Source organism: Balaenoptera acutorostrata, chromosome 8 (genome assembly GCF_949987535.1).
Source record: "Balaenoptera acutorostrata chromosome 8, mBalAcu1.1, whole genome shotgun sequence".
In the NCBI taxonomy this organism is placed as follows: Eukaryota; Metazoa; Chordata; class Mammalia; order Artiodactyla; family Balaenopteridae; genus Balaenoptera; species Balaenoptera acutorostrata.
The window spans coordinates 75954581-75965417 of record NC_080071.1 but is presented as its reverse complement, the minus strand read 5'-3'; the positions used below and the strand labels follow the sequence as shown (position 1 = coordinate 75965417).

Genomic DNA, 10837 nt, shown 5'->3' with positions numbered 1-10837 from the left:
GCCGGCTGCTCAGAGTCTCAGCTGCGCCAGCTGCAGCGTCAGCCCCACCCCTTGGGGCCCGTCTTCGCCGCGCCGCGCCCCGCCTCATGCAGCCAATCCTCGCCTGAGCTGCCCTTCTAACCGGCAGCTCCGCTGCCCAATAGAATCTCACATGCTAATCTCAAGTCCCGCCCATCCCCCAACTCTGTCCCTGGTCCTTCCCCTTCACTGGAAAGGGGTAAGGAGGAGGAGGTGGCTGGTTCGAGGACCTCCTCAGGGTCAGAGTCGGTGGGTGGGGTGGGCGGGGGGCTGCTCCCACCTAGCCCTCCAGGTGCTAGGGCCCCGAGTCAACTTGTTTTGATGCACTGGATCGCGATAGCAGAGATGCCATGGGAACAGCCTCTCCCCCCTTTTGATTATGTGTTGGGGGGCAGCATGAGCAGTGAGTGCCTTCATCAAGGGGCCCTGGCCCCAGCTGGGTCGCACTGCACCGGCTCGTCCAATCTAGCAGTCAGTTGATTCCCTCTTAGCTCTCCTCCCCTCCATTCCCCCTGGGAGGCCACCTGGGAGGGCTGCAGCAGGCACATTCTTGTTCTGCCTGTGATGGGGTGCTGGCTGGGCCCTGGCCTTCCTGAAGGTCACAAACCACCTCCTTAGGGGTCCTTACTCTGGGGGGTGGCAAGACGCTCAGGTTCGTCCCTGAGGCCACCGTTTGCCAACCTGATTCTCTGCTGCTGAGTCTGTGATGAGAGGCCATGAGCTCTGGTCCCTGGGCCACTGCTCTTGTGCTCTTTGCACCCTCCCCCACCCAAATCCCCTGATTCCACACTTGGGTGGATGATGGGTGGTTGGTCCCTGGGGAAAGTCAGAATTGGTCTGCCCAGGCTCAGAGAGCAGATGGGCCTCCTGTGAGAAGGGAGGCCCAGGAGCGTTGGTCCCACCTCCAGCCCAGCCTGGGTCCAGGCTGAGATGGGTTTTCATTGTTACATGCTCCCTGCCATTCAGGTCCTAGCTGTCCCAGTTCCCAGCTGCACGCTATTAGGCTGGATCCTGCTCATTTCTCTCTGGGTCTGTCTTTTCCCTCCTCGGCACCCACAAGGCCTTTGTCCTGGATTTGGTACTCTCTGGGCCTTACCTGCACCTCCTGAGCCCAGCTGGTTCTGGGCTGTTCTGTCTGCCTTGTAGGACTGTAAAAGGCAGTCTGGCCTGCTCTCTGGCTCCCCAACACAGGAGTCTTCTGGTTTCTTAAGTGGGCCTTGGAGGTAGGTATGGGTTTCATGGGGGAGAGAAGCCTTGGCCTATGGATTCAGCAGAATTCTCAGAATTGGCCCTGGAGTCACCTCCATGTTCCTCAGAGACCACCAAGACAGCTCCAAGGATCCACTGCTGTCAGGGTTGGTATGTATGCATGTGTGTGCCTAGTTCATTCCAGAGAGGCTATTCCAGAATCAGAGGCACCAGCTCTTCGCAGCTGTCCCACAGGCCCGCCCCTGTGGGGGCCGTGGTCTAGCTGTATTGATTCCCCACCTCTTTACCACCGTACACCACCATACACAGGCCAGCTTGTACCCCTCCCTGACTCAGCACCCATTTGTACTTTCTCAGTGGGGTCTCTCCTGCTCCCTTAGATCTGATCTTTATTCTCTCACAGCTCAAGCTGACCTGCCCAACCTCTCATTCTCCCTATAGTTACAGAAAAATGTACCCTCTTTTCAGCTTTTGTAATTTGCCCTACTTCCTCCTACAAGGCTTTCTGAGTCAGCCTTTATCTGACACCCAAGGAACAGTTGGTTCACCAGTAGTTAAGGACAGGCCCCATAGAGACTGAGGTGCACTGGCAGAAATACCGGGCACGTGGATCTGAATGGCACGTGGGTCCTCCCAGCTCTGATCCCAGGAATCCCTCACTCACAAGGCCTATTGCTGGTGTCATTTAGGAAAAGAGTCTATGCAGAACCCACAGATGTCACCAGCATGGTATCCCCACCCCAGGCCCAGCAGTGACCTCCTGTTGTCCTCTTAGAATTGCGAGTTCCCTCCTCTGCTTCAGGGTCCCCAAACCAGGTACCTTAAAAGACCTTACTGCCTCTTCTCACTCTTCATCTTGCCCTGCCTCAGACCCTCTGTCTTTGGCTGACATGCTCACCACCCTCCTAGTCTGGTTATCCCTCTTGAACCTCTGAGCTCCTATCACTGTGCCAGGACCCTCCCTCAGACCACCAACCTGCCTTGGTCAAGCTCTTGAAATTCCATCTCTTCCAAGAAGCTTTTTTGGACTGATTGGGAGGGAACTGATGCCCCTTCTAACATCAATCTTTCTAACCTCTTCCCCCATCAGCAGCAGCTGCTACATAACAGCTTAGTTAAGAGCTGGGCTCTGAGTTCCTAGTCAAAGATGTGCAAGATGAATAGGGATGGAATTTTAAAGGACAAGCAGACAAAATAATAAAAACAAATCCATAAAGAGTGACGGCGTTTCTATTACAAAAAATGCTGGCAGAATTAAGGGAGAAGAGAGGGAGGTTATATCTCTCCAGGGTGAAGGCCAAGAGGGGTAAGCACAGTGAAACCAGAAAGGCGTCATGAGAAGGCGGGCTTTATGGAAGGATAGTGGACCGCCAGGGAATTCCCCAGATGAGGCCCATCTTTAAGGGAACATCCCCAGGCAACGCTGCTCAGACTCTTCTGCCCATTGGCTGTTTTTATCTTTTTTTCTGAGAGGTCACAGTCTAGGAGGCAGGAGTTTTAGTCCACAGCTTATAAATTGTATGACTTGGGGAAGTCATTTCAGCTCTCTGGGCCTCCCTTTCTTCATACTAAGATGCAGGAATTCTACATAATCTTATTATCAGACCAAAAAAAAAAGAATATTGAAGAAATAAGATAATATCTTGGGATTGAACTTAAAAATGATTCCTAAAGCCTCTTCCAGTTCTATGATTCTGATTCTAAATAAAATCTGCCCTATGAATCTGTTTCACTTTGTAGCTCCAGCCCTGTCTGGTTCTCCCTAATCTGTTTCTGCCTGATGGGCTCAGTCTTGTGTGCAGAGCATCCGTGTGAGGCCTGCCCTTCTGCAGTTCTACGCAGGAGATGAAGGGGAGGGGTGCTCAGGCTCTCAGCAACATAAACCTTCCTAGGTCCCTTCAAGCTTTAGGGGGCCCCTGAAAGGTGGTGAGACAAAGGACAGGATGCCAAGATGGCCAATTTCCAGGGTCCCCCCAGTAAACATCAAGGCCGGAGGTCCTAGAACTCAAGGTCATTGCATCCCAGGTCTCCAAGGGGCCCCTACAAAGGGGGTGATGATAATGTAGATTCTTAAAACAGCCAGAGTAGAGACTCAGCCTGGGCATCTGAATGCCTGGATCCTGCTGTCCCCCTTCCCTGATTCAGTACTCCCACCCCAGGGCCTCAGCTCCTGAGGTGTGCAAAGGGAGAGGATATGCACCAGCCCTCCCTCCCTCTCTGGAGGACCTTACCCCAGGGGAGCTGGGGTGGGGAGGCAGTGGAGGGAGTAGAATCCCTCCCCAGGCAACAGTGGAGAGTGGAGAAAGGGGCTGAGCAGAGAGAAGAGATGAACTTGACAAAGGAGGTGCTGCTAGCTGCCAGGAGGGAGACCCCCATGTTCTCACACCTTTCCCTTTCCAGCAGGCCCCTTGCTAGGAGGACTTAATTGAGGAGCCCAAATATAGATTTTTTAGAACAGAAAATAGGGTTGATAAGCACAGTTGGGGGTGGTGCTCTGGGACAGGGAGAGAAGGGACCAATGCTGAGAGGCTGGAGGGCCCAGGATTAAGGGTCAGGGGAGGACAAGGGTGAGCCTGGAGCTCCTTTTCCTTGCCCTGGGCTCTGATTCCTTAATAAAGCCTTGGTCTCCCTTCTGGGTTACTGATGCCAGCCCTCCCACATCCTCATACCTGGATATTTTCTCCCCAGATCTCTGGCTCCTGCTTTCACCCCGCTTTGTTGCCCCCTGTGAACAGTTCTCTCTGCCCAATCCTTCCAGCTTTATTTCTCAATATATGTATACTCTCCAATAGCTTTATTTCTCAGTTCTTCTTCTCCTGCTCCCATCACGCCCCTTTTTTTGCCTCCTCCCTTTCACCCCCGACCCCAAGGCACAAGCATCTCTGTCTCTTCCCTGCCCCTGCTGGAGCCCAGCACGGCACTCCAGATGTAGGAGCAGATCAAGGAGGGCGGGGGTGGTGGCTGTTGCTTTTCTAGGATATTCTTAGCCTGTTTGGGGGCTGGAGCTAGAATCAGCGTTTCCATCTCAACCAGGCAGGTGGCTGCAGGAAAGCTGCCACTGCGACTGGGTCTTCATCTACTTGTCTGTCTCTTTCCCTGTCTCTGTCCTCCTCTATCTCAATTCCACTCTGTGAGTCCTGCCTTCCCATCTCTGTGCCCTGGGATAGGGGAGGGGTGCCCTCTGCCCTGGCTAGCCCCAGGGAGGTTTGAAAACCCTGTCTTGGAGATTCTTGGGGAAAGAGAAGAGCCTTCGAGAACTCTAGGTCAGATATTCCCTGGATCCCCACAACCTTTGTCTCTGCCCTGCTTTCATCTGCCCCAACAACTCCTGCATGGTACTCAGTCCCTAAACTCTAGCCATGACCATGACAGCCTTTCTTATCTTGACTTACAGGAATCACTCAGGGGCCCTGGAGTTCGGGAGCTGCCGCCTGAGAGAGGCTGAGCCCTGGAGTACAGTCCTCCTTTGGGAGCGAGCGAGGGGCTCACTGGCCCAGATTCCTTTGTTAGCAGAGGGAGGGGCCAGGAAGAGATCTGACTCATTCACAAATAGCACAGAAAATATCTGTCACCTTAAAAAAAGACAGTGTGGGCGTTCCTATGTGGGTTCTAGAGTCATGCAGGTCTGGGTTCAAGTCTAGCCCCTCCACTTATGAGCTGAGGGACTTTGGGCAAGTTTCCAAACTCTCCTGAGGTCTATAAAGGTGGACCATCATAGGGTTGCTGTAAGATTTTATTTAATCTCACAATGCTCCACGATGCTTGTATATTACACGTGCATGGTACTTGGTGTTCCAAAAATGTGAGTTATTACAAAATTATACTGTCGTCATTATTTTTACAGAGCAGGAACAGTTTATTTGACCTGTACCATTAGCATGTTTTTGTTTTTGTTTTTCTCATTAGAACATTCTTCATTAAAGGGACAGGGTTGTACTATCATTTCTTTTTGTTTGGCTTTTGAGACCCGAATTTAGAGCTGTCCTTCCTTCTGGGCAATCGTGCTGGCAGCTATTGCTACTCAGACTGTTCCTGGGGGGTTGTCTGATTCGATTCCTGAGGCTACAAAGACCTGACAGCGTATAAGGCACTGGTCCCCTTCTCTGGCCCACTGTAGGCCTCATTAATTTGGTGACTCTCTGTGTACCTGCTATGTGCTGGCACCATGCTGGCCCCCTATTCCGACCGCACCTTTCAGAGGGCGCTCTCTGGCTACTCATCCCACACACAGCTGTCTCTCCAAAGCTCCAGAGGCTCCATGTAGGGTCCGTTTTTCTCTTCAAAAGGTTTGAGAAAATATTCTGCAAAATTATAAAATCCATATTAGCAAATACTATTTGAGGAACCGTCACCTATGAGGTACTGGGCTAGGTGCTGGGAATAGGAAACAGGATGAGGTGGGTCTCCAGGCTTCAAAGGACATACAACAGAAATTAGAGACATATGAAAAGAAATAATAAACAGTAGTAAGTTGATCAGTGTCCTATGATCAGTTACAGAGAATGGAACTGGACAACTTGAGCGATCCTGCCCATTCCCCTCCACCTTCTACCTTTGCAACGAATCTAACTCCAGCTTATCCTGAATTCTCACAGCTAAGCAACCACTGGTAGGGGGTTAAAATCAATTTTTAACTGAGGTCCAGTTCCTCCGTCTGGTATTATGTCCTTTCCAGTCCGTGGCCTTTCCTGTCCGACCCCAAGCTGTGAGGATGCTAAGCACCTTTCCCAAGGCAGAGCCAGGCCTCAGCCACCGCCTGCTCACAGCGACCGATTCTGCCCTCTGGGCATGAGGATTAATGAGTAACTGCTTGTGGGAAGAGCTCTGGTGGGCCTGCTTATGGCCCAACATTTTGTCGGATAGGAGCCACTTCTGTTTACCTCCTATTTGTCCAGGATTAGGGGCTGGGGTTTGTAACAGATTCATTAATTTATGCTTTCCTTTCCATGATCTCAAAATATAAGGTGAATCCTTTATTTTTATCTCCTTTAAGTAAAAAAGCAGTCCTGATTTTATCACCTAGAGGCCCACATATACTCACTTTTGATTTTGGGTAGGGAGCAGAGAAGTGTAAGAAGGTTGTCTGCTAGATTAATTGGTAGCTTCTAAACCACTCTGCCTCGCAGAACCACCTGAAGGAACTTTGTAAAAATACAATTTCTGGGACCTACTTCAGACCTATGGAATCGTAATTTCTTGGGGTAGTCTTAAGGTGGCATCACTGTATGAAAAAATTAAGAGGAAGAGGAAAACTCGGGGAGATGGCTGGGTCCTACCTGTTTCTTCTGTTGAGCACCACTGCTATTGCTGCTGGAGGACCATCCAGCCTCCCTGTAGTAAGAATACCCTAATTTGCTTTTGGGAAACCACTTCTCCCACACTCTCAATTCATGTGGTTTACATGGGGCAATAGGCATGTCTTTTCCATGTACCTAAGGGCCAGACTCAGGACCACCTGTACTGTGTACTGTGCTTTACAGCTTACAAAGCACATACATAGACACGATTTCACCTGATACTTCCAACAGCCTCTTTAATAGTTATGTACCTGACCGTCTACCTTCCCGGTCATAATGGATCAGGGATGGGCTGGTAACCAAAGCCAATCTTAATGAGATTCAGTTCTCAGAGTTTTACTAGAACTATTGAGAATGAGATGCTTTCCTTCCTCTGAGGTTGCTAAGCTAGTGGGATGAAAGCATTGAGATGTCGGTGACTCTCTTGCCCCCACACGGATGGAGGTCATCTGAAATCTGAACTAATATGCAGGGAAACAGTTAACAGATGGAGGGACAGACTCCTGATGTAATTTTAGCCCCTGGATCCAGCTGGGCCTGATGCAGGTCTATGACCCAATAAACACCCCTCTTTCCCACATTTTTCCTAATCTTAAGGTAATTTGAGTAGCAAATCTAACATTTGCAAGGAAAAAAATTCCAATGACTAGAATGTCCTGCCTGGAAATTTTCCTTCTGGAAATTTGTTGGTAACTTCAGAGAAGTACATGTTTGGTCTTGATGACTGAGGAGGGTGGTCTCTCGCATCTGGTTGTCAGTGAAGGACTGAATCTGGATGAGACACTGTTGACCACAGCCTGGGCTCTGACCCCAGGACTTATTTCCTGCTGGATTTCTCAAACCTCCCTGTCCAAACTAGAGCTGGTGATTGGTGTTCTTCATCAAGTCCCAGTAACCCTTTCTCAAAGTAAAAGCCTTGGGACAAGAAAGCCATTTTCCTACAGGCTGCACAATTGTCAAGTCTTCTTTCTGGGCAGCTGCCAGGTTGCATTCCTTGGGTATCAGCTTCCTGCTAAATAAGAAATTTAATGCTTCACCCTCCATCATGCTTCTGAATCAAGTTTGCCCCCAACCAGTGTAAGAGGCAGCTGTGGCCACACAGAACCATTTGTTATCAGGGTCATTAGCACAGTGTCTCTGGGGTGGGGGTGGGTTTGAGCTTTAAGCTGCCCCAGGGTTCTGTTGCAGGACTTCTGCCTGGCCTGCGCTTGGGAGTTCTCTCAGGAGAGTGACTGGAGCTCCAACCAAACCACAGTTTTCAGTTACAACATGGCTCAGATCTCTCTCTCTCTCCTAACTCTGAGGCCATTTTCTTTCAAGTAGTTATGGGTTATTCTGCAACAGGACAATATTTTCCTATCCTACTCTATGGTCCAAATATACAATTTTGATAGTGATTTCATGAGTCCTTGGGCATCCATTCATAATTCATCTTTCCATTCATTCATTTGTTCACTCAACACAAATTTGGTGAACAAGACATTTTCTTTTCCTTTTTTCTTTTTCTTTCTTTTTTTTGCGGGGGGTGGAGGTGGGGTGTTAGATTAAATCTGACTCCTAGCCTGATTCTACTGGGGTGGAGGGAAATTCAATCTCAGTTATTATGAAGACTCCATCCTCCTCCCAAAGGTTACACAATATTTTCAGTAACCAGAAGAAGGTCTCTAGCACATACCTGTGGGGGAACTCATTGTCCAAGCCCAAAGGGCCCCTCAGAGTCTAGCATCTCTACTGTTTCCAGGCTGTGATTGAGGGTCAGGAATCTTTAAAATTGTTATGCAATATGTGAAAAACACAAAAAGGTATAAAAACTAAAACAATATACCTGCTTTAAATAATAAAATATTGTCTACAGTTTAATTTTCTTATCTTCTCCCTAATAGCCTTCTCTTTCCTATCACCAACTGCCCAACAGAATAACCAGTATTCCAAATTTGGTGTTTATCTTTCCAAATATTTCTTTATTCTCTTACAACATATACAGATCCCGATTAAGCAAATGTGTATGTGTGTGTGTGTGTTATTGCTACATAACAACTACCACAAACCTACACATTTGGAGGCTTGAAACAACATCCAATTATTAGCTCGCTTCTGTAGGTCAGGAGGGCTTGGCTCAGTTCTCTGCTTAGAGTTTCACAAGGCTGAAATCAAAGGTAGGGATCCTATCTGGGGGCTCTGGGGAAGAGTCTGCTTCCAGGCTCATTTAGGTTGTCAGAAGTTCCTTGTGGTTGTAGAACTGAGGTCCTTGTTACCTTGCGGGCTGTCAGTTGTGGCCAGCTCTTGGCTCTTAGAGGCCACCCACAAGTCAGTAATTATGGATGGAATCCTTCTCACGCTTGGAATGTCTCTTATTCCCATTTCTGTGACCAGTTGAAGAAAACTTCTTGCTTTTTTTTTTTAATATAAATTTATTTATTTATTTATTTATTTTTGGCTGTGTTGGGTCTTCGTTTCTGTGCGAGGGCTTTCTCCAGTTGCGGTGAGTGGGGGCCACTCTTCATCGCGGCGCGCGGGCCTCTCACTGTCGCGGCCTCTCCGTTGCCGAGCACAGGCTCCAGACGCGCAAGCTCAGCAGTTGTGGCTCAGGGCTTAGTTGCCCCGCGGCATGTGGGATCTTCCCAGACCAGGGCTCGAACTCATGTCCCCTGCATTGGCAGGCAGATTCTCAACCACTGCGCCACCAGGGAAGCCCAACTTCTTGCTTTTAAAGGTTTTGTGTGATTAGGTTAGTTAGGCTTACCCAGATTGTTGGTTGTAAGGTTGTTTTTTTTGTTTTTTTTTGTTTTTTTTAAATTTTATTTATTTATTTATGGCTGTGTTGGGTCTTCGTTTCTGTGCGAGGGCTTTCTCTAGTTGTGGCAAGCGGGGGCCACTCTTCATTGCGGTGCGCGGGCCTCTCACTATCGCGGCCTCTCTTGTTGCGGAGCACAGGCTCCAGACATGCAGGCTCAGTAATCGTGGTTCACGGGCCCAGTTGCTCCGCGGCATGTGGGATCTTCCCAGACCAGGGCTCGAACCCGTGTCGCCTGCATCGGCAGGCAGATTCTCAACCACTGCACCACCAGGGAAGCCCCTGTAAGGTTGTTTTAAGGTTGTTTTAAAGTTGTTTTAATTGGGCTGTTACCCAATTGTTGGTTGTAAGGTTGTTTTAAGGTCAAATGAGTAGTAACTTCAAGTACATCTGCAAAAATCCCCTTTGTCATATAATGTAACATAATCATGGGAGTAACTTGGGGAAGGCGGAACATGGAGGCCATCTTAGAATCCTATCACTATACCTATTTTTCTATCTATCTATCTATTCAGATACTTTAGCTTTATATAAGTGAAACCATACTATATTAATCTGAAAAATTTTTTCTTTACATTAAAAAGTAAGATTTATCCTTGTTGATGTTGATTTTTGTTACTGCATAATATTTTACTTTATGAGTGTAGTAAATTTTATTTATTTACCCTCCTGATGACTGATATGTAGGTTGTTTTCAATTGTTTGTGATTACAAACAATGTTGTTATAAATATTACTTTATGTCTCTGGTGCATATGTGCAATCGTTTCCCTAGGAATATGCTCAGTAGTGGAATTGCTGGATTACTGAGCATTCACATTTTCAACTTTGCTAGATATTGCTGAGTTGTTCTCCTAAGGGCCTGTACCAATTTACACCCCCCATGAGCAATGTATGCAAGTTCCTATTGCTTCACATTCTCACCAACTTGTGATCTTGTCAGATTATGTGAAATAACTCATTGTAATAACATATGAATTTTATGTATTTAACATTTATCAAGTGCCACATTTATCAAGTGGCACTATGTGTCAGGCATTGAACAAAATAGACAAAGTCCTTGTCCTACAGAATTTTCATCCAGTGGGAAAGGTATGAAAGTGGCTTCTGAGACCCCACGTAATTTTCCCTTTGCCTTTATCTCTTCAACCTCACCCTTTACTGTGCCCCCACCATGCTGGCCTCCCACCTTCGGCTCTACACTAGTTGTTTTTCTCTTCTTGGAACATTCTCCTAGTTATAGGCTGGGCTGACTTCCTCATCTTATTTAGTATTTGGTCAAAAACCATTGTCTTAATGAGGTCTACCCTAACTAGCCTGCTATGGACTGAATTGTGTCCCTCCCACACCAAATTAATATGTTAAGCCCTAGCCCCCAATGTGATGGTATTTGGAGATGGGGCCTTTGGGAGACAACTAGGTTTAGATGAGGTCAGGAGGGTGGGGCCCTCATGTTGGGATTAGTGTCCTTATAAGAAGAGACAACAGAAAGCTTTTCTCTCTCCCCACTCTCTCTGCCA

The 10837-nt window shown here is 48.0% G+C and overlaps 1 long non-coding RNA gene across 1 annotated transcript in view; it reads right to left on the bottom strand.

The window, feature by feature from the left end:
• Positions 1-5006: 5006 nt before the first annotated feature.
• Positions 5007-10837, bottom strand: part of LOC130708734 (uncharacterized) — a 31216-nt gene continuing 25385 nt past the window's right edge. The window contains exon 3 of the long non-coding RNA XR_009009088.1: positions 5007-5528. This is a non-coding gene — a long non-coding RNA (uncharacterized LOC130708734). The remainder of the gene's footprint in view (positions 5529-10837) is intronic.